This window comes from Trachypithecus francoisi, unplaced genomic scaffold (genome assembly GCF_009764315.1).
Source record: "Trachypithecus francoisi isolate TF-2019V2 unplaced genomic scaffold, Tfra_2.0 Lachesis_group3, whole genome shotgun sequence".
Lineage (NCBI taxonomy): Eukaryota > Metazoa > Chordata > Mammalia > Primates > Cercopithecidae > Trachypithecus > Trachypithecus francoisi.
Genome location: NW_022681468.1, coordinates 136,355,521 through 136,380,128, shown reverse-complemented (window position 1 = coordinate 136,380,128; position 24,608 = coordinate 136,355,521). Strand labels below are relative to the sequence as shown.

At 38.7% G+C, this 24,608-nt stretch overlaps 1 protein-coding gene and 1 pseudogene across 6 annotated transcripts in view; one reads left to right on the top strand and one right to left on the bottom strand.

Moving 5' to 3' along the window:
* Positions 1 to 24,608, bottom strand: part of WDR72 (WD repeat domain 72) — a 244,968-nt gene that overhangs the window by 123,970 nt on the left and 96,390 nt on the right. The window lies entirely within an intron of this gene.
* LOC117071862 lies at positions 4,968 to 5,074 on the top strand (annotated as a pseudogene).

Below are 24,608 nucleotides of genomic sequence, written 5' to 3'. Positions count from 1 at the left end.
GACTCCATTAGTCCTATGGCAGGGACTCCAGTAGAAAGCTTAGTAAGTCTGACCAGATCTCAAGAATAAAATGTGAAAAATCAGAATTATTTTTGTGCACAGATTAGAAAATCATATAACTCCATGTGAAAAATGGAAAAAATGTGTTCAATTGTTATGAAATCACAATAGTACAGAATATGAAATATTAACTCAGACACCAAATTCTGAATTACAGAAGAAACTAAAGGTATTTATATACATTCATACATTTTTTTAAAAAGTAAGATAAGCAAGGGACATTTGAAAGAGATTCATTACTTAAAAATAGTTTTTGTTATATTATTTTTGCCTTTAATAAACAATACTAATACTGTTTACACAGAATTCAATAATCAAGATAAAAGAAAATTAGATCACCCATAATTATAACACCTAGGGAGATCCTTAACTTTCTGAAGCAGGAATCTAAAGAGAAACCACACTTTTCCACAAAATTTCATATAATTTTATATAGAGTCCTAGAAATTATCTGTGCAATCATTAGTATTTTTTTCCTCTCTCATGCTCCCTCTCCTCAGTCATCGGTATTTTTACCAAATGCTTACAGTTCTCCACCTTTTCCGAGTACATGGCTTCTGCTTCATTAGCTTTGCCTCTGTGTAACAATGAAGAGCAGAGACCCCTTCTGACCCCAGGTTGGTACATTGAGTGAATAAGAAATAATAAACTTGAGCCATTTTAGCCAATGAGATTTGGGACACTGTTTGTTACTAGAGCATAATATAGCCTATTCTGATCTAGATATTATCCAAATTGATATCAATATATACATGAAAAGATACACAGGTAGAGAAAAGAGAGGTTTGGTGACTGACTCAATGTCATATAGCCACTCATTTAATCAACCCAACTACTGGAATGCCAAAGTTGAAATTAAAACCCAAATTGACTACTCCTAGTCCAGTGCTCCTTCCACTACATGAAATGTGATTTCTCGTGCTTATGTGCATTATGCTTTCCCTGGAAACTACTCGAAGACACAGAAACAAATTCCCCCTAAATTCCCCACCTCTGACAGATGGCACATCTGTTTGAATAGACACTTCCTAATCCAACTTTGGTCTATTCTGCATCCTATAAAAATTCAATGGCACCAATAGAATAAAAGTTCTCAATATCAAATCTTAAAAATTCATTAATAAGTCAAATTTTATGTAGCAGGAAAGATACTTCTCATGTGTTCTTTAAATAGCAATTATTTCCTTCCATTTGTTTTCACCTCTTTCTCTATATGTTTTTGTCAATTAAGATAATAAGTATGTGTTACTAAATTACTCTGTACCCACCCTCTAGAGATGAAAACTAATTAAAAGAGATGTGGTATGAACATGTAATTTTACTTACTCCCAACACCTCTGCTTCCCATCTACGACACTGAAATCAGCAGTATCATGTTGATGCTTTCTAAGCATCACACTAACAAGCTTATAATTGGCCAAAAGGTCAGTAAAGATAGAGGTGTGAAGGAAAAACAACTTAGCCAGAATTGGCTCACCACTAAGAAGACCAAAGGACAATTTTTTCTTTAAAATAGTGCTTCTCCTCTTTTGAGTGATTTGTATGTGTATTCACATAACGAATAATCAACCACAACGCTTATTTTGGGTATATATTTGTATGGTCACCAGATATTTCAGTCAATTCAATTCAACACATACTTATTAAATTGAAATCAATACCCAGAGAGCATGCTCACTGAAAAAAAAGTATATAAAATTTAAGAAATGTCTCAGGATATGAGTTCTTTCAAACAACCATACCACAATAACTTCTCACATGTCTAGCAACTGATTGACAAGATCAAGCTTGTAGATTACCTTAAAAAAGTAAGAAGCAGAAGAAATAAGACAAAAATCTCTGAAAACCCAAATGAGAGTTTACAAACCAGGGCTCCCACATTGAGCAAAACCAGTTATAATTTTCAGCAAATAGGGAGGTTTACAAGAAAATCTGTTAATGATAATAACAAAATATAGTTCTTTCCAGTGGAAAGCTACCACACTCCTCTTCTTGTGGCCTATTATACTCAATTTTAACACAATCCAATCACAGCACTGTGATTAGACCTGTAGGCCAAATCCTGCCTACCACTTCTTTTTGTAAACAAAATATTACTGGAACACAGAAACACTCATTTACTGATGCGTTGGCTATGGTTGTTTTTGCATTACCAAGGCAGAGCTGAGTAGATGTATCAGAGATTGCATGGCCCACAAAACCAAAAGAAATTTGATATCTGATCCTTTAGAGAAAAATATTGCCAACCTCTGGCTTTTTCTAAATTAATGGGAATTTTAAATTATGCAAAATATTCTTTCTGGGCAAAAATGCAATTAAATATAAAGAAAGCCATTTTATGTGTTAAATTCCCTTAATTCCATTACGTTGCACTTTAAAAGAGGACCCTATCTTAAATCTGTATTGGTTGTTTTTGCTACTCATAAGATTTTCTACCACAAATATAAATTGCTCCCAGAAGTCCAAGTCCAGGAATTCTTACAACTCTATAGCAAAAAATCCTAATAATACAATAAAAAAAACCAAGCCAAGGATTTGAATAGACATTTCTCCAAAGAAGATATACAACTGGTCAACAGATATATGCAAAATGATCAATGTCATTAATTATCAAAGAAATACAAATCAAAACCACAATGAGATACCACCCCACACCTTTCAGGATGGCTATCATTAAATGAAAACAAAACCAAACTGAAACAAAAGTCAGGTGTTTGTGAGGATGTAGAGAAATTGCAATCCTAGCACACTGTGGGTAGAAATGCAAAATGGTGTAGCTGCTATGAAAAACAGCATGAAGGTTCCTCAAAAAATTAAAAAGAGAACTACCATATGTTCCAGCAATCTGACTTCTGGGTATTTATCCAAAAGAATTAAAATCAGGATCCTGAAGAAGTATTAGCATGTCTATGTTTATTGCAGCATCACAATAACCAAGATGTGGAAATAACCTAAAAGTTCATTAGCTGATGAATGGATAGAGACATTGTGATATATACATACAATGGAATAATATTTAGCCTTCCAAGAGAAGGAAATTCTGCAATATGTGATAACATGATGAACCTTGAGGACATATGCTAAGTGAAATAAGCAGTCACAGAAAGACAAATATTGCCTGATAACACCAATATGCAATATCTGAAATAGTCAAATTCATAGAATTGAAGAGTGGAATTGTGCTTGCTAGGGGCTTATTATTCAATGGGCATAAAGTTTCAGCCCAGTAAAATTACTAAGCTCTAGAGATCTGCTGTACAACATTGTACCTAGAGTCAGCAATAATGTATTATATACTCTTAAAAATTTGTTAAGAGGGCAGATGTCACGTTAAGTGTTCTTACCAAAATAAAATAAGAAGTTGAAGTCCAGGTTCGAAGACTTCCTTTTATTTTCTGCAGGGGTACAAGTCATAGTTACCTTCCACTGCATCTCACTTTATATTCCATCTCCAGTCATACCAACTTCTCATTTACCTCCTACTTGTTCCCCACCTTCATATTCTGGGTTTTTGGACTTGCTGTTCCTTATGGCAAAATCTTATTCATCCATCAAGATGTAGTCCTAATATGACTTCCTGCATACCACAGACAGGGTTAGCTTCACCATCTAAAGGGGTTCCTCCCACTGGCACTTCCGGATATAGGTCAACTAGAGCACATACGTCACACCATGGTTTTTGCCAACTTGATGTTAACACAAACAAACAAAACAAAACAAACACCAGCTAACAATTTATTTCTCTTGCTTCAACTAAGCAATAGACTCCTCTTCCAGACACACTCTCTTCTCTAATTCAATTTTTTTTTTTTTTTTACATAGCAAACGAAATGACCTTTTGAAAACATAAATCAAATCATGTTATTCCTTTTGAGTAAAATTGTGAAAAGACTCCCTTTAATACGTGGAACTCAAGCTTCTTACTTTGGATTATTACACCCAACATATTCTATCCCTCCCTCACTTTTCAATATTGACTCTTAATGCTCCCTCCCCCGTACTTCTCTTGAGTCACACTGACCTTTTTGACTTCATTATCTACATCAAGCTCATCCCTACTTTAGACCTTTTGCAGTAGCTGTTTGCTTTGCTTAGAATATTCTCCCCTCTGAAAGGTGGGAGAATTTCTGGCTCCTTCTTGCAATTCAAACTTAGGATAAATCCTACCTCCTTCTCTGACCACTCAGCCTATAGTAAACCTCCAGGACTGTCTATCAAACTGCCCAACATTAATTCCCTGCAGAGCCTTTATCATTACCTGACAGTCTTGTGGTTTTTTTTGTTGTTGTTGTTGTTTTGTTTTGTTTTAATTGTGATGTATCCTCTCTCACTAGAAATGTAAGTGCCATGGGCACCATGATCTTGTATCAAGAAGAGTGCCTGGCACATAGTAGATGTTCAATGAATATTTGCTGAATGAATAAAGTATTCTATTTGCATTCCATGCTACAGAACTTACATAACATACAGACACAGTAATTCTTTGTTCTCAAGGAGCTTTAGGCCTAACTGAGAAAATAAGACAAATAAATAGTGGTAAAATAATTAGGCAATCTATAGTTTTGTTCTTTTGTTTGTTTGTTTTGTTTTATTTTGTTTTTGAGACAGAGTCTGGCTCTGTTGCTCAGACTGGAGTGCAAAGGCGCGATCTCGGCTCATTGCAACCTCTGCCTCCCAGGTTCAAGCAATTCTCCTGTCTCAGCCTCCCGAGTAGCTGGGACTGAAGGTGTGTGACACCATGACAGCTAATTTTTTGTATTTTTAGTAGAGACAGAATTTCACCCTGTTGGCCAGCCTGGTCTTGAACTCCAGACCTCAGGTGATCTGTCCACCTCTGCCTCCCAAAGTGCTGAGATTACAGGAGTGAGCCACCGCATCCAGTCCCTAGTTACTTTATAAATTGATTAATCACCTCTCGGCCTTCTGGCTAAGATCAAACATAGCATCTGTTCTTATCAGTTTAATATAAATTGTTTAACTAACATGTTCATGGTAAATTGTACATGCACATGCTGCAGTCTGGGTAGGATTTGACTAGGTAAAGAGAACATCTCTGGTACATGAGATTGGGCAGGAAGAAATGTGGAGAATAGAGTTACCAGCACCACCCATGTGGAAGAGCACTGGGGTACCAGAAATTATGGAAGAGCCTTGTCATGGGAATCTAAATGGGGACTTCAGAGACAAGAAAGAAGAACAAATCCTACAAAGCTCAGTTTCTCCTGGGGCTGCTAATCCAGTATGCCACCCTACGTTCCCACAATGAGCTACCTAAAAGCATTTAATGTCACACATGTTGAAACGTAATCAGCCCTCTCTCCTCCTTATCCTCTCATGAGAGGGTGAGTTAAGCAGTTTTCAAATGATGTACAAAAGCAGGAAGCAATGTTTGCTACTTGGGGGAAGCGGAATTGTACTAGTCTTTGCATCTGGGAAATGAAACATAAATCAGGCCTCTTCATATTTATTACACTTAAATTTCTGAAAGTTATTACAAACCTGTTGATTAGATTGTTGCTGGCTTCAGGGGTTTTGTATCGAGGAGAGGGCTTACTAAAGTAATTATTTCAGGGAAGTAGAGGCTCCTGATATACAACGCAATCCTCAGGCTATTTTTGAGTGCTTATTTTAGACAACTTTGTTATTAGAAAAAGAAGTCTAAGATTTGAGGGCAAGTAAATGGGGTAATAATATGCACTTTGCTGGTATAACAAGCCATTTTAACCACATTGCCTTTCAATCTTCTTTTCTGAGTCTTTATCAGCTCTGTTCTATGCCCACCTCACCCAAAGTGAATCATTTCTCACTAATATGCTGGACATACTAAGTTTTATCACCACTATTTAATAAACTTTTTCTTATAAACTTTTGAATTAATTGAGACATGTCTAAATAACAGTGGAGGTTGCTGCTGTGTTTCAACAGCCTCTTTGCTATTACTGACTATTTTTTGCTAGGTCACTATCCTCTGTACAATCAAGTCACATGTAAACCTGATTTGGACTCAAAGCAACTGACTGGCAAAATAAATACACTTTTTTTTTTTTCTGTCAGTCATTTATATATTTTTTTCTTACAATTCAAAAACGGAAGCATTCTTTACTTTCTTGCCATCTATTCTTCATGTTTTAGACTTCAGTAGTTTACAGTTCATGAGTTTATTCCACAAATATTTCTGAATGCCTACCACGTGCCAGATATGCTAGATGATGAGAATTTCATGATAAAGTTATAAAATAGGTTTATCATAACTGTAACTGTCCCCTGTGAACTTACACTGCAGTAGAGAGTAGGGAAGATACAAAATGAAATAAAAAGGATGCTGAGAAAGAGAATAACAGAAAGTGGGCTGCTATCTACATAATGGTAAACTGACATCGAAGTTAGACTTGAAGGTATAGAATTGGGGTGAAAATATTCTGGCAAAAGACTAACATCGGTGGAAATATGAGTTTCTTTAATGAGGTCAAATAGTTGGGGATTAAATATCTGGGTCATAGAACTGAACCTGTAGTTGATGTTTTTCATCTTTTTTAATGTATGATTTTTGATTTTGGTTTTTATTACAATGGTGAATGCAACTCAGATTAATAACAATGGAATGCTCATTCTTTTTTTTTTTTTTTTTTTTTGAGACGGAGTCTCGCTCTGTCGCCCAGGCTGGAGTGCAGTGGCCGGATCTCAGCTCACTGCAAGCTCCGCCTCCCGGGTTTATGCCATTCTCCCGCCTCAGCCTCCCGAGTAGCTGGGACTACGGGCGCCTGCCACCTCGCGCGGCTGATTTTTTGTATTTTTTAGTAGAGACGAGGTTTCACCATGTTCGCCAGGATGGTCTCGATCTCCTGACCTCGTGATCCGCCCGTCTCGGCCTCCCAAAGTGCTGGGATTACAGGCTTGAGCCACCGCGCCCGGCCGGAATGCTCATTCTTAGTTTCTTTTCTTTCCATCACACTTGTGGAAGCTGAAAAGAATATTTCATAAACAGTGACGTGAGTTCAATAGACTGGAAATTGTTATGTCTGAAGAATATGTGTAAACCTGACAGGACATCCCCTGCCCCACACGGTAAGTGTTAAAATCAAATTTATAATTCTAAAGATACTCTTGCTAAGAAAATAATAGAGTTCCTAGTTTAGGAGATATAATACATTTTAAAATAATAGTACTAAATAGAAATTGGAATTTTATGAACATTCTGAAATATTAAAGTGGATCTTTCCTAGGTTTTGATTATGCATAAATATACCCAGTCTGAAATCAACACAAAATTACCAGTGGATAGTAAAAATCAATTAGAGTTCTTTCCCAAGTATCACTCATGAACTACTGACAAATCCTGCTCTAATTCTCAACTGAAGAAACTTTTAATTATAATATGATGTATGTGTTTGTCCGGAGCCATGAGGCCCGGAGTTAGTCGACCTCTGTTGCTTGATCTCCGCAAAGCGGAGACAAGATGGCACATTTCCGGGTTCTTTATTACACACCTTTCCCGCGCACGCGCAAACCTTTCCCGCACGCGTGCGAACCTTTCCCGCACGCGCACAAACATTTTTCCCACCCAGGAAGATATGCAGCCTACAGCGCAGGTGCAATCCCGTGCCTGGGAAAATTATCAACCAACGGCGCATGTGCAATTGTAATTTGAGTAAACCCAGCCTCCTGTCACCGCCCTGGCCCAACCTCTTCCTCTGCCAGCCTATATAAGGCATTGCACCGCCACCATTAAATGAGATTTGATCAGGCTATTTGTCTTGTCTCCATTTCTCGTGTTTTCTTGTCTCCTCCATTCCCACTCCCCCTTCCAGGGTCTGTTCGACTGTCCTGCAGGTAGGGACACCTGGCGCCCGAACAGAGACCTGGACACGGGGGAAAAAGTGAGGAAGAAGGCCCTAAAGTCGGCCGAAAGTGAAAGTGGAAGAAATTCCTCCGGACATCGCGGGAACCTGCCGCGTTGGAACCAGAGGTGAGTAATAGTGTCTGATTATGGGACAAGAATTAAGCCAGCATCAGATTTATGTAGGGCAGTTAAAAGAGGCCCTAAAAACACGAGGAGTAAAGATTAAAAGTAATGATTTGTTTAAATTTTTTGATTTTGTAAAAGATACCTGCCCTTGGTTTCCACAAGAGGGGACCATTGACATATAGAGGTGGCGTAGGGTGGGAGACTGTTTTCAAGATTATTATAGTACTTTTGGACCAGAAAAGGTTCCGGTGACAGCTTTTCCTTATTGGAACTTAATCAGAGATATAATAGATAAAAAGGAAAAAGAAAAAGATCCTGAGGTAATGGCGGTGGTTACTCAGACTGAGGAAATATTAAGAGGCAGCTCCCAAACCGACCTCGAAAAATCCACACCTAACAAAGAAATAGACCTTATATCGCTACAAAGCAACGAGGAAGAGGCTGGGGTCCCCTCAATAACAAATATAGAAACATCAAATAAGGAAAAGGCCAAAAAATACCCAGTTTTACCTACAACTAATGAAAACAAAAGTAAAAATAACCTTAACCCTTCAGAAGTAGATTGGGATAATTTAGAGGAAGAGGCAGCAAAATATCCTAATTCTGACTGGCCACAAACTCTTACTTATCCCCCTCCCTATATTAAGACTTCTGCCCCAGCAGTTATGGCAGTAATAGACCCAAAAGTAGAGCTTAGAGAAAAAATTGCACAACTTGAAGAGCAAATAAAGCTCGAAGAACTACATCAGTCTTTAATCACTAGATTGCAGAAATTAAGGACAGGAAGTGAGAGCGTTCAATACCCTAAAGGAATAGAGAAACACTCTCCCCCTCAGAGACCCAGACAGCATGTCCCAAAAGGAAGGTCGCTTGGTAGTAGGGATAGGGAGGATTCCCCTCCTCGAGACGTTTTTCCAGTAACTGAAACTACAGATGCGCAGGGCCGAGCCTGGAGACACCACAATGGGTTTGAATTTACTGTAATAAAAGAAATAAAAACCGCTGTCTCGCAATACGGAGCTACTGCCCCGTACACCCTGGCCATAGTCGAATCTGTGGCCAAAAATTGGCTCACTCCCATAGATTGGAATACCTTAGTTAGAGCAGCTCTTTCCGGAGGCGATCATCTGATTTGGAAGTCAGAATTTTATGAAAATTATAGAGATACGGCCAAGAGAAACCAACAAGCCGGAAATGGTTGGGATTTTGATATGCTAACTGGCTCGGGTAACTACACAGAAACCGATGCTCGGATGCAGTACGATCCTGGACTGTTTTCTCAAATCCAAGCAGCGGCTACCAAAGCCTGGAGAAAACTTCCTGTTAAGGGGGATCCAGGAGCCTCGCTCACGGGGGTCAAACAGGGGCCTGATGAGCCCTTTGCAGACTTTGTACATAGACTTTTAACCACGGCCAGCAGAATATTTGGAAATGCCGAGGCAGGGGTGGATTATGTAAAACAGCCAGCTTACGAAAACGCTAACCCGGCTTGTCAGGCAGCAATCAGACCTTATAGAAAGAAAACAGACTTAACAGGCTACATCCGCCTCTGTTCAGACATAGGGCCCTCATATCAACAGGGCTTGGCTATGGCTGCTGCCTTTAGTGGACAAACCGTAAAAGACTTCCTCGCTAGTAAAAATAAGAATAGCAAGGGGTGCTTCAAGTGCGGAAAAACGGGACACTTCGCTAGGGATTGTAAGGGAGAGCTAGCTAAGACCTTAGAGGCAAAAGCCCCAGGCCTCTGCCCTAGGTGTAAAAGAGGAAAACATGGGGCCAACGAATGTAAATCTAAAATGGACAATCAAGGAAATCCCCTAACACCTCAACAGGGAAACGGATTGAGGGGCCAGCCCCAGGCCCCGAAACAAGCTTATGGGGTGGTCAGTTTTGTACCAACCAACACAATCCGTTTCACAACTTAGTAGAGCAACCCCAGGAAGCGCAGGATTGGACCTCTGTTCCACCTCCCACGCAGTATTAACCCCTGAAATGGGACCCCAAGCCTTGGGTACTGGGGTATATGGACCCCTACCCTCAAACATGTTTGGATTAATCCTAGGGAGAAGCAGCGTCACCATGAAAGGCCTACAGGTCTTTCCGGGAATAGTTGATAGTGATTATATAGGAGAAATCAAAATCATGGCCAAGGCTATTGACAACATCATTATCATTCCTCAAAGGGATAGAATAGCGCAGTTACTCCTGTTGCCATTGCTAAAAACAGCTAGTAAAGTCCAATCGCCCCTAAGAGGAAAGGGAGGATTCGGATCCTCAGACATCCACTGGGTACAGTCCATTACTAATCAAAAACCCTCTCTCACCTTATGGCTGGACGGAAAGTTATTTACAGGACTGATAGACACAGGGGCCGACGTAACAATTATTAAACAACAAGATTGGCCCTCCAGTTGGCCCACTTCAGAGACCTTAACAAATTTACGAGGAATCGGGCAAAGTAATAACCCTAGACAAAGTTCCAAATATCTCACCTGGAGAGATCAAGAAAGTAATTCCGGTCTCATTAAGCCATTCGTTATCCCTGATTTGCCTGTTAACCTTTGGGGGTAGAGATCTTCTCTCCCAAATGAGGGTCATGATGGGTAGCCCAAATGATATAGTCACTGCACAAATGTTGGCTCAGGACTACCACCCTGGGAAAGGGTTAGGAAAAAGAGAAGATGGCATTTTGCAGCCAATCCCAGCCATAGGAAAATTGGATAAAAGGGGGCTTGGAAATTTTTAACCGTGGCCATTGACATGCCTACACCCCAAAAAAGTGCTGACCCAATCACTTGGAAGTCAGATGAACCCGTTTGGGTTGATCAATGGCCACTAACCAATGAGAAGCTTGCCGCTGCCCAACAGTTACTGCAGGAACAATTAGAGGCAGGACACATTACAGAAAGCAACTCTCCTTGGAACACCCCCATATTTGTCATAAAAAAGAAATCCAGAAAGTGGAGACTCTTACAAGATTTAAGAGCAGTAAATGCTACTATGGTCCTTATGGGCGCCTTACAGCCAGGGCTACCTTCTCCAGTTGCAATCCCTCAAGGATATTTTAAAATTATCATAGACCTTAAGGATTGCTTTTTTACAATTCCCCTTCATCCTACTGACCAAAAACGATTCACCTTTAGCTTACCATCTATAAATTTCAAAGAACCAATGAAGCGATACCAATGGAAAGTGTTACCTCAAGGTATGGCCAACAGTCCCACCTTGTGTCAAAAATATGTGGCTACAGCCATACACTCAGTTAGAGAGACATGGAAACAAATATACATTATACATTACATGGATGATATCCTCATAGCAGGAAAAATGGGAGAACAAGTCTTACAGTGTTTTGCTCAACTCAAGCAAGAACTAACCACAGCGGGGTTACAAATTTTTCCATAAAAAATACAACTACAAGACCCTTATACATATTTAGGTTTTCAAATAAATGGACCTAAAATTACCAATCAAAAAGCCGTTATCCATAAAGATCAGTTACAAACCCTTAATGATTTCCAAAAGTTCCTTGGAGACATAAATTGGCTCCGGCCATACTTAAAACTCACCACGGGAGACTTAAAACCTTTATTTGACACCCTGAGAGGTGACCCCAATCCTAAGTCCCTTAGGTCCTTGTCAAAAGAAGCTCTTTTATCACTTAACAAAGTAGAGGCGGCCATTGCTGAACAATTTGTTACCAACATAGACTATTCACAGCCATTAACCTTTTTAATATTTAAAACAACACTGACACCTACTGGTTTATTCTGGCAAAATAACCCTATTATGTGGGTCCACTTGCCTTCATCACCCAAAAAGGTATTACTCCCCTATTATGATGCCATAGCCGATTTAATCATCTTAGGTAGAGACAATAGCAAAAAATTTTTTGGAATTGAACCTTTTACAATCATACAAACTTATTCTAAGCCACAAATCCATTGGTTGATGCAAAATACTGAAACGTGGCCAATTGCTTGAGCCTCTTATGCTGGTAACTTAGATAACCATTAACTGCCAAACAAGCTTATCCAATTTTGTAAGCTACATGCTTTTGTCTTCCCTCATGTCATCAGTAAAACACCTTTAGACAATGCCTTATTAGTATTCACTGATGGGTCATCCACAGGAACTGCTGCATATACCTTTGCTGACATCACTGTTAAATTCAAAACCAGCCATACCTCGGCCCAGCTAGTAGAATTGCAGGCCCTAATTGCAGTGCTGTTAGCCTTCCCTGATCAGGCTCTTAATATTTATACTGATAGTGCATACTTAGCTCACTCAATACCTTTACTTGAGACTGTAGCACAAATCAAACATGTGTCAGACACAGCCAAGTTATTTTTACAATGCCAACAGTTAATACATAATAGAACAACACCCTTCTTTCTTGGACACATTAGAGCTCATTCAGGATTACCAGGACCTCTATCCCAGGGCAACCAACTGGCTGATATGGCAACCAAGACAGTAGCCATAGCTACAAATACAAACCTAGCCCAAGCACAGGCTGCTCATGCCTTACACCATCTTAATGCTCAAACTTTGAGACTGATGTTTAAAATAACTAGAGAACAAGCAAGACAAATAGTTAAACAATGTCAGACCTGTATAACATACCTGCCAGTCCCTCACTTAGGAATTAACCCAAGAGGACTAATTCCCAACATGATCTGGCAAATGGATGTCACCCATTATTCAGAATTCGGTAACTTAAAATACGTCCATGTATGTATAGATACATTTAGTGGATTTATACTAGCCATCCTACAAACAGGAGAAGCTACTAAACATGTCATAGCTCATTTACTACACTGTTTTTCCATAGTTGGAAAGCCTAAACAACTAAAAACAGACAATGGTCCTGGCTATACATCCAAAGCCTTTCAAGACTTCTGTCTTAAATTACAAATAAAGCACATTACTGGAATTCGCTATAACCCTCAAGGACAAGGAATAGTTGAAAGAGCACACCTATCCTTAAAAACCACTATTGACAAAATAAAAAAGGGAGAATGGTACCCTACTAAGGGCACCCCTAGAAATATCCTTAATCACACACTTTTTATTTTAAATTTTTTAAATTTGGATAACCTGAACAGATCAGCAGCTGATCGATTTTGGCATTCCAAGTCCAAAAAACAATTTGCCATGGTTAAGCGGAAAGACCCTTTAGACAACACGTGGCATGGTCCAGACCCAGTGTTAATCTGGGGAAGAGGCTCAGTTTGTGTTTTTTCTCAGACTCATGATGCAGCCAGATGGCTACCAGAGCGACTGGTAAGACAGGTACCTAACAATAGCCAATCCAGGGAGTAATTTTCTCCCTGAGAGTACTCTTTTTCTCTGTTGCAGAGATGAACTCCAATTACAAGCCCCTCTGGACCATGGTGATGATCTGCCAAGCATTCCAGGTTTATGCTGGCTTCGGTAATCCCCATGAGGCCCTTACATATATACAACAACGACACAGTAAGCCCTGTGATTGTTTGGGGGGATCTGTGACCTCCCCTCCAAATACATACATCTCAACCATGTCCTGCACCTTACACAGCATACCTGCCTAGTAACTCTCTTAAGTGGTGGTGTGTGTCAACCCCAAGATTATCTAGCGGAGGGGGTACCACAACCTGCCCTTGTGACACATTTAAGGCTGCTATGCATAGTTCCTGCTACACTACTTATCTAGAATGTACCTCTGGCAATAAAACATACTATACTGCCATCTTAACAAGATCTAGAACCCCTACTATAGGGGCCAGTAATATCCCTACAGTTTTAGGAAATACCAATAACCTTATATCAGCTGGCTGTACTGGAATTGTAGGACAGCCTGTCTGCTGGAATATTCATCCCCCTCTTCATATCTCTGATGGAGGAGGACCACAAGACAAGGTCCGAGAAATTAGGGTATACAAAAAACTTGAAGAGTTACAAAGGTCCCTATACCCGGAAATTCACTACCACCCCTTGGCCTTGCCCAAAGCCCGAGGGAAAGAGAAAACTGATGCCCAGACCTTTGACCTCCTCACTGCTACTCATAACCTGCTTAACAATTCCAACTCTAGTCTAGCTAATGACTGCTGGCTGTGTCTGCAATCAGGAGATCCCGTTCCTCTTGCCATACCCAGCAATGACTTAAATTATACATCCAATACCCCTTGCACCATAATTCCTCCCCTTAAAGTACAGCCTTTAGAATTTCCTACTTCCTCTTGTATCTACTCCCCTCCCCGTAAGAACACTTACGATCTCGATGTAGGATTCAATGAATTCAATAATTGTTCCACCATAGCAAATATTTCCCAATCGCTGTGTGCCCCAAACAGCTCAGTTTTTATATGCGGTAATAATAGGGCTTATACCTATTTACCTACTAAGTGGACAGGACGCTGTGCCTTAGCCACACTTTTGCCAGACATAGACATTATCCCTGGAGATGAACCTGTACCTATCCCAGCTATAGATCACTTTTTAGGAAGAAATAAAAGGGCAATACAATTTATCCCCTTACTTGCAGGATTAGGCATAACTACTGCCGTAGCAACTGGGGCTACAGGCCTAGGGGTTTCTGTTACTCAATACACCAAATTGTCTCGCCAATTGATCTCAGATATGCAGGCCATTTCAAGTACTATACAAGATTTACAAGATCAGGTAGATTCTCTGGCAGAAGTAGTGCTCCAAAATAGACGAGGCCTAGATTTACTAACTGCAGAACAGGGAGGCATCTGCTTGGCTTTACAGGAGAAGTGCTGTTTCTATGCCAACAAATCCGGGATCGTCAGAGATAAAATCAGGCATCTACAAGAAGACCTAGAAAAACGACGAAAAGAAATAACCGATAACCCGTTTTGGACTGGGTTCCATGGACTCCTTCCCTATCTTATGCCATTCCTGGGCCCCCTGCTTTGCCTATTGCTCTTACTCTCTGTAGGACCTTTGGTCTTCAATAAGCTCATGACATTCATTAAGCAACAAGTCGAGGCTATCCAAGCGAAACCTATACAGGTCCATTATCATCGCCTAGAACAAGAAGATCGCGGTGGTTCATACTCACACCCATTATGACCACCTTCCCTATGCGCTGAACTGGACAGCCAATGACGGGTAAGAGAGTATCATCTCTCACTAACCTAAGACAGGAGGGCCGTCATAAGCTACTGCCTAATCCCATGACGGGTACCAGTGATGAGATGTATTACTCCAACCTAAGACAGGCGCAGTTCCTGAGGGACAATCTTCTAGCCAAAATTATATATAAAAAAGGGGGACCTGTCCGGAGCCATGAGGCCCGGAGTTAGCCGACCTCTGTTGCTTGATCTCCGCAAAGCGGAGACAAGATGGCACATTTCCGGGTTCTTTATTACAAACCTTTCCCGCGCACGCGCAAACATTTTTCCCGCCCAGGAAGATATGCAGCCTACAGCACAGGCGCAATCCCACGCCCGGGAAAATTATCAACCAACGGCGCATGCGCAATTGTCATTTGAGTAAACCCAGCCTCCTGTCACCACCCTGGCCCAACCTCTTCCTCTGCCAGCCTATATAAGGCATTGCACCGCCACCATTAAACGAGACTTGATCAGGCTATTTGTCTTGTCTCCATTTCTCGTGTTTTCTTGTCTCCTCCATTCCCACTCCCCCTTCCAGGGTCCGTTCAACTGTCCTGCAGGTCGGGACATGTGTTCATGCTGAATGAAATTCAGTATATTCTGAAAACAAGAATTAAAAGCAACCATACTAAATGATTTATCAAGAAGACATCAGGTAACCGCAAGAGGGCTGCAAAAGATTTAAGAGATATGATGTATCATTCATACATAATGAGACTTTTGTAGATGATATTACTTAGTCCCATTATACTTCATTATTTGTCTGTGAATTAAATACCCATGTATTATACCCATTATACAGATAGAGAAATAAGGGCTCAAATCCTTAGATTTTGTTCATCAGTGAAAGATAAACAGATTTTGATAATTATTTCGTTACCAAACTGAAGTCTGATAAAATATAATAACTCAATGTTTTAAAATACAAGAACTTGGTCCTAGAATTAATGGACATGGAACATTAGGTGAAGGCAAAAAAAATCAAGCTGCGGCCCCACAGCTGGGCCTTTGTGGTAGGTGCACAAGAACAGTGAAACAAACCATCATCTGAGGTACTGTGTGTAATGTGGGCACTTCCTCACCACACAACTCATTGAATTTTCTGTATCTGATCTCATTTGCTATCTGGATTAAGATAGAAGGGTAGACCCTTTAAATCAGATGTATATTGAGGGCATAATTTGTCATGATTAATTGAATTATAAAAAGTGAAAATTTCCACAAAATACACTCAGAACTGTTAGTTTTCTGCTTCTACCTTACTAATTCCATCCTTGTTAACACCAGAAATTTAATGACTAAAAATGCGTCTCAAGATATTTTAAGCTGATCATTAGCATACATAAATGTTAAAGTCATAAAAGAAAGATATGCTTAAGAGATCTTTGGCCAGGCGCAGTGGCTCACGCTTGTAATCCCAGCACTTTGGGAGGCCGAGGCGGGTGGATTACCTGAGGCCAGGAGTTCGAGACCAGCCTGGCCAACATGATGAAACCTCATAGCTATTAAAAATACAAAAATTAGCTGGGCATGGTGGTGCACACCTGTAATCCCAGCTACCCCAGAGGCCGAGGCAGCAGAATCACTGGAACCTGGGAGGCAGAGGCTGCAATGAGCAAGGATCGGGCCACTTCACTCCAGCCTGGGTGACAGAGCAAGATGCCATCTCAAAAAAAAAAAAGAGATCTTAAAGACAATTTGTTACCTTCTATCAACTTGACTTTATAATTGATCTGGTTTAATAAAAGATAGATCCTTGGCAATTAACAATTTTGGACTGACAGTCATATAATAAAAACTATGTGAAAGTTCAATGTTCAGGTATCCTCTTAGATTTGGGGAGATGTCAACTCTCAAATAATTTTCTCATTTGAGCCTCAAGATAATCACACATGAAGAGACAGGACCCATACTATTCTTTCCATATTTTGCCATATGATTACATGATCAATGTCATGCTATGGTTGTTGTAAAACAGAGATTGGCTTGAGAGACAACAAAAAGGAAAACAAAACATCTGCTACCAGAGAATCAATGGAGAAGGCCAAGTTTTATATAACAACAAGAGACCTCTAGTGGGAGCTAGGAAGAAAGTAATGAAGGTAAGCAGGGCTTTGCATTTTGTAAGCTTTCTTTTTTCTTTCTTTTTTTTTTTTTTGAGACAGAGTCTTGCTTTGTCGGCCAGGCTATGGTACAATCTCGGCTCACTGTAACTTCCGCCTCCCGGGTTCAAGCAATTCTCTTGCTTCAGCCTCCTGAGTAGCTGGGATTACAGGCACCCGCCACTACGCCTGGCTAATTTTTGTATTTTTAGTAGAGCCGGGTTTCACCATCTTGGCCAGGCTGGTCTCAAACTCCTGACCTCATGATCTGCCCGCCTCAGCCTCCCAAAGTGCTAGGATTACTGGCGTGAGCCACAGTTCCTGGCTTTGTAAGCTTTCTTAATGGCTTTCTAAAAGTCATCAGGTTTTGGGCAATATGTGAAGAAACAGAACAACTTCCATTTTAAGTCCCATTTGATTGTGCACGGGGTTAAATACGTGCATAAGAAAGCCCCTGCTGCTCACGGCAGCTTGTTAGGATCATTTTTATATCTGGCAGGAATAATCACACTTGAACCAAAAGATTATGCAGGATATTTTAACTTAGGATTAAAGCTGTCTGCAGAATTGTATGAGCTATATAGTATGAAGAAAATTACAAATAAATAAATGTCATTTGGAGATGCAGAGAACTAGTGGTGCCTTCAGGACATCACTATTAAAACCGAATTCAGAAAAATGGACAAGAATGTTAGCTGTATATATATTTTTTAATAAGTTAATGCTCTTAGTTCCAATAAATACAGATAAAGTCTTAATACGTTTTGTTTTGAATAGTATAGGGGAACTATTCCATGAAAACAAATGCTTTCTTTTTTGAGAATTGCTTCCTGTTAGTTTTTTGCATTTGCTGCTCTCTTAGGGCCAGTTTCAACATAAGTCATTGGTACAGAAGTAGTGCTCCTGTTGGGATTGCTTTAAATGGGTCCAGATGGTACTCTCAGTCAATAAGTGATATTACCAGCTTTCAACAAGAAAGATTTTATTCTCCTCCATTTCTTTCCAGTTATAAGCAACTAATACTTTGAGTTAACATCTAAATTCTACAAACTTCATTCTTTTTCCCCAAAATACCATCCAGTGCATTAGTCATTAAAAAAACAGAATAGAAACACATTTTGAAGAGGTCACATTTATAATCATTTTAATCAGAACCAACAAGTTGCTCAATAACAGAGCATCCAAATCCACTGGAGTGAATTTGGACTCTAACAGATAATAACCTCTTTAAGTAGGTGGAATAGGGTCATCTTTTGGGTACTACAAGAAGCAGGATCTTAACAAATTTTGAGAGGCTACATGTTTTTAAAAAGGAAAAACAGGCTGGGCGCAGTGGCTCACGCCTGTAATCCCAGCACTTTGGGAGGCCAAGACGGGTGGATCACAAGGTCAAGAGATCGAGACCATCTTGGCTAACACAGTGAAACCCCATCTCTACTAAAAATACAAAAAAATTAGCCGGTTGTGGTGGGGGGGCGCCTGTAGTCCCAGCTACTCAGAGACTGAGGCAGCAGAATCGCTTGAACCCAGGAGGCACAGGCTGCAGTGAGCTGAGATCACATCACTGCACTCCAGTCTGGGCAAAAAGGAAAAAAGAAATAAGGAAGAAAAAAAGTCTAAATAAGCTAAATAGTTTTGGGTGCATAATATCATATGAACATGATTACAGAATTCATAGGTTCTAAAATATCTGTAAAATTATTAATGTAAATGAAGGCAAATGTAAAGATGTGCTTTAATAAATCATGCTAACACAGTCCCTAGATAAAACTAAATACAAAATTAAAACGCCTAAAATGTTTAACTTTTCTCCATGTTTCTATGCTAGAACTTCCCCCTCCAAATTAACTGATAACTACAGAGTATTTAATCCAAGAAGAAATTTATAATCTTAGATTTCCATGTCTCCTATAGAGTTAATGAAATATTGTGGGGGGAGAGAAACTGAAATAAATCTAAAGCTAAGTTTAGTACTAAATAAATGATATAAATATTTATTCAGTGAAAAATCTTACTTTAGAAATAACGAAGAGAGAACATTTTTTGAAACCAGTTAACCCAAAGCAGAACTAACCCCTTCTCTGGCAGAAATCACGGTTGCCTATCAGCAATTACAAAAATAATAACGCCGACCTTGAATCAGCCTTAAAGGTCTTCACTCACAATTATATTATCAGCTTGATGAATTTTCAGTTGCTATCTCAGCCATAAATTCAATAAATGCAGAGCTGATTAGTAATAGGAAGACAGCTATTTTAACAGCTGACTTCATTGAAAAAGGCATTTGAGAAAGCACACATTATACTGGCATATTCCATGTTAAAAAATGCAGCTTTTTCAAATCCTGCTCAGTACACTTTAGATGAGGACTTACGTCCTCTCAGGAACAACAATAAAAACTAAAAATCAAACTCAGCCAAAACTAGAAATGATTTAAATAAATTATACCGGCAGTCCTGGGAAAGCAATAGTCAGCTAAAAGGTTTTTATACCTGGAATTTTTTTACATTTCCAGACTTTACCTTGGAGCATTTTTTCTCATCTTAAATATATAACTTCACTTCCTCTCTGTATCTTAAACATAACAGCTCACAATGGTAGAGAAACCCAGTCAAAAAACAGCCCTGTGTGTAGTTATTGTAATTAACAGATTCAATATCTATTACCGCCAGTCAGGTATCATAGCAACCTTGTAGTGCTGACTACTGCTTAGAAAATTCTTCAAAACCAGCAAGACTCTGCTTTAGGAAAACAACACTGGGGACATGACTGGCTGTCAACATCTGTGGGTGTTGCTATGGGCACAGCCACAAAGAACTCTGCCATTTATACAAAAAGGTATACACACAGAGAAGAGGGGAGGGACACAGAAGATAAATTGATAAGGAAAACCAAAAAGAAGAAATAATTGGGCTGGCAATATACAATAGGCACACAATTTTGAGTCCATGTTTTACACAAATTCTTTTCTATTGAGGCTAGAGAATCCAAATTAAACTTAACTGTAATTGTGACTAAACATGAGCCAGGGTTTGGAAATAATACCTGAAAACTCTCCATTTGTACCCTTTATCACAAGTCTTAATTTGAAACTTAAAGTGAATTACATTTACAATAATATTTAAACTTCCACTTATAAACCCTTAATAGTCGTTTATAAATCTACAGAAGAGAAAAGAACAGGTTACTATGAACAAGAACCCAATATTGATTTTTCGGCAGTGCAGTAAGGCATCTCCATTCTATCTGGCTGCTGTCAAAGCCACTCTTTAACAGCTGGAGTCAAATTGCACTATTTACAGCAAGAGCCCTTGTCAAGTGGACCATAAGTATCCTAACAATACACTATTCAAATGGCACTTTGCCACACAAATTGCTGACTTGATGAATAACCTATGTCAATGACTAAGGCCAATATAAAAGTTTCATTTTTATGAGAGGTTTTACATTCACACATTAAGTAAGCTTTCTCTGAAGAACTATTAGGCTATATATTTCAGGCCTTTGGACGCTGAAAATAATTAAAATCTGTTTAAATACAACGAGAGAACTTGACAACATTAATATGGATCCGGTGTTAACTACATTTGTCACACGAGTCAGAACAGAGTCCTTCTGTTGCTGGCACTCCCCACCGGCACGTGCTGCACAAAGCCAGGCTTAGACTAGCCTCGCACCATGAAATAGGAGCATTCTCCTTTTGTGCCTGTGATTTACATGGCCAACGAATGTTTAGATACAAGCCAGGCTTTGAAGTCCTGTGAGGAAATTCGGAGTTGCTTCTGGGTGCGAGGTGGACAGCTGGAGTCATTTAATGGTGCATTTCCTACTTTTCACAGTCACTCAGACCTTCTAAATTAGTTTTGAAACAAAGCTGTGACATATTCCTCATAGTTTTCTTCGTGATTGAGGTAATATTTTAAAAACGGAAAAAGTCTAAACTCACGCCACAAAATGAGAAAAGGGAAATTCTTCATAAAGCAGTTATAAAAAAAAAGGATTAGTTATTACAGAAATTTTTATTTAACCTACAGTATGTAAAATTATCTATAAAACTCTTATGATAAACAGTTATACACTGTCAAAAACTTGCATCACTTTATGTGTTCAGAAAGCAAATGACCTTGTAGATTTCTCCCCTAACGTTTATTTCTTTATTCTATCTTCCTAGGCTGGATATTATCATTTAGGTACTACAGTTTTAAGTTGAGACTCACCAAATCAAAATACTTAACACAGAAATTTTAATCCAATGTTTACAGAGGAAAATGACTGTCTGTTCATCAAATGTTTGAAATTTAAAAGAAAAATCTATTTTCTTTTAAAATTATAAAAAATTGATATAAAATATTTTCCACATTCGAAAAATAGTTCTATGCTGCTTATTATATTAAAAAGAATAAATCAAAAATTTACTAATCAACAAGGGAAAATTTTCATTCTATATGGATGATTTAGCCCTATATAATGCAATTTATTATTTTAAAATAAGTATTTGTTCTTTTTTATAGTTATACAAGTTTAATATTAAAATAAAGGTAGTTTAATAAAAACCATGGTAACATGTAATATTGCCATGATGAATTATTATTTAATAGCTTTACAAGTAAATTTTCAGATGATATTTTCAAATCTCACAATTTGGAAACTAATTCTATTTTGGTTATTTTTTGTGTCATAAAATGTAAAAGAATTAACTTTCCATTCTGATAAGGTGATAGGTAGTAGTGGGATCAAATTTCAATTGGTGATCCACCAATACACCAGCTGTTTTTCACAAGAGGCATCAGAATAAAGTTCTAATAAAAATTTTCAGTAAATGGTACCAGAGAGACATCACCATAAGGTCAGCTAAAGGTTAAAAATATATATAACCATATTTCTAGAAAGTTCAACTGGAATGTAAATAATGCAGTGTAGTCTTTATTTATAATCAATTTTATATGCTTAGATAAAAATGCACATATAAGTGCATTATTTAAAGAAAATTCCATTAAAAAAATCCAACTAAGTTGGGAGCCATTACTTACAAATTTGTTTCTCTACAAAGGGTGGTTTTCCAAACACATATGAGTTCCTGGTTTTTGTCACAGATTAGACTTGATATAAGCTCTTTTGGATTACATTACACACAGTTCAGAAGAGGTTGGGATAAGTTGTTTCATGTAAAATACAGACATGGAGGGAAAAGGGAGGTGTTGACTATTTTGCTAATTTGTCCTCAGGCCTCATGATCTCCAGGTCCAGTAAAGACTGTCTAGATCATAAATTGGTAAACGACAACCAGTGCATCATCTCTAGTCCACTGCCTGTTTTTATAAATAATGTTTTTATTGGAATACAACCACCCTTGTTGAAGAATTGTCTATGGTTGCTTCTGTGCTCCAAAAGCAGAGTTGAGTACCCATAGCTGCAAAATTCTGGCCTGCAAAGCCAAAAATATGTACTATCTGGTCCTTTCTTAGCCTATTTTTGTGTTGCTATAAAGGAATACCTGAGGCTGAGTAATATATAAGGAAAAGAGTTTTATATGGCTCATGATTCTGCTGGCTGGAAGACAGGACATCTGGTGAAGGCCTGTCTTCTTCCACTCATGGCAGAAGGTGAACCAGAGCCATGTGTGCAGAGATCACACGGTGAAAAGGGAAACAAGAGAGGCAGGAGAGGGAGGAGCTCTTATTAGCATCCAATGCTCCTGGAAACTGATGGAGCTCATGCACTCTGGTCCCCACATTAATCTACTCAGAAAGATCTGCCCTGTGACCTAAACACCTCTCATTAGGTCCCTTCTTCAACACTGAGGAACAAATTTCAACATAAGGTTGGAGGGGTTAAATATCCAAATCATAGCAGGTCCTTTACAAAAAAGAAAAGTACTTATTCCTGGTCTAGTTCATCATTGTTCGATACAAATGGAATGCAAATCACATTTGTAATTTTAAATTGCCTAGTAGATACATTAAAAAAAGGAAAAAAAATGAGTGAGATTAATTTTAGTAATATATTTCATTTAATCCTATATATCCAAAATAGAATTTAACATGTAGTACTAACCACATTTCAAATACTCAGTAGCTACAAATGTTTAATGGCTACCATTTTAGATAGTGAAGCTCTAGAAAAGCAAACCAGAAGGAGCTGCTGGGAGATCCAGTCCACAGAAAATCAATTTTAAAGAAAAGACATTTCGAGGATACTACAATAGGCCCCAAATAATAATCCACATTACCCTTTTATTCATTTCACAGACAAGAAATGCAGAAAAAGAATTTAAAAGCAACTAACCAACCAACAAACAAAATAGGTGCTTTTCCCTTAAAATACGATGAAGCTACAAAGATTTCTGCAATATATAGATGATTTTAGGATGGTTGTTTATTCTCTACTTTGATGCTAAATTCCTTCCACTGCAATTTAAACAGGTTCTATCTTGTCTTATCCTTAGATAAATCTAAGAAAAGCAGTTCCCCATCACTAATATGATATTGTATTCCTTTAAATCCTTTATGACTCTGGCCTTCCTTTCCTATGCCAGAGATATTCTTTGTCTAGCAGCACAAATTCAACTCCTCTAGCATTTCAAACTGGAATTATTTTCAAAATGTTTTGTTGTATTTGTTTTTCTCTTTTAAACTTTTCTCCAGATCTATATGTACTTGCTTCAAATGCAGTAAGAAAAAATAAATACAGCATTCTAATAAAGTCCAAATGTTGCCAAACACAAAAATCTCCGCTGCTAGTCTTCTGTTTAAGCAGTTCATTCTATTGTTGGAGAATATTTCACCTATGTCTTACTAAAATCCACAAACAAAAACAATCCTGAAATACAGAGTAACCTTTAACAGTTTTAAATTTCACAGGTATACTGTCCCTCATTTTCCCCACATATACAATGAGTATGATTCAAATTTGGTTTCTTAAAATTAATTTTTTTCTTATGAAAACTCATGAAGCATTTTACCATATTAGTAACAAGGAGAATGGGGAATGTATCAGCACCCATAAAATGTCATGCTTATCAAATTTGTAAATTAAAGAAGACTAAGATACAACAACCTTGGCAGGTACAATGGCTCACATTTCTCATCCCAGAGACTCAGGAGGCTGAAGCAGGAGGATCACCTGAGGCAAGGAGTTTGAGACCAGCCTGGGCAACAAAATGAGATCTTGCCTTTAAGCAAAAAACTTTTTAAATTTAGACAGGTATGGTGTTGTGCACCTGTAGTCCCAACTACTTGGAAGGCTGAGCTGAGAGAATTGCTTGAGCACAGGAGTTCAAAGCTGTAGTGGGCTGTGATCATGCCACTGCACTGTGATTGTGCTGGAGTGCAGTGACACGATCTCTAAAAATAAGACCCT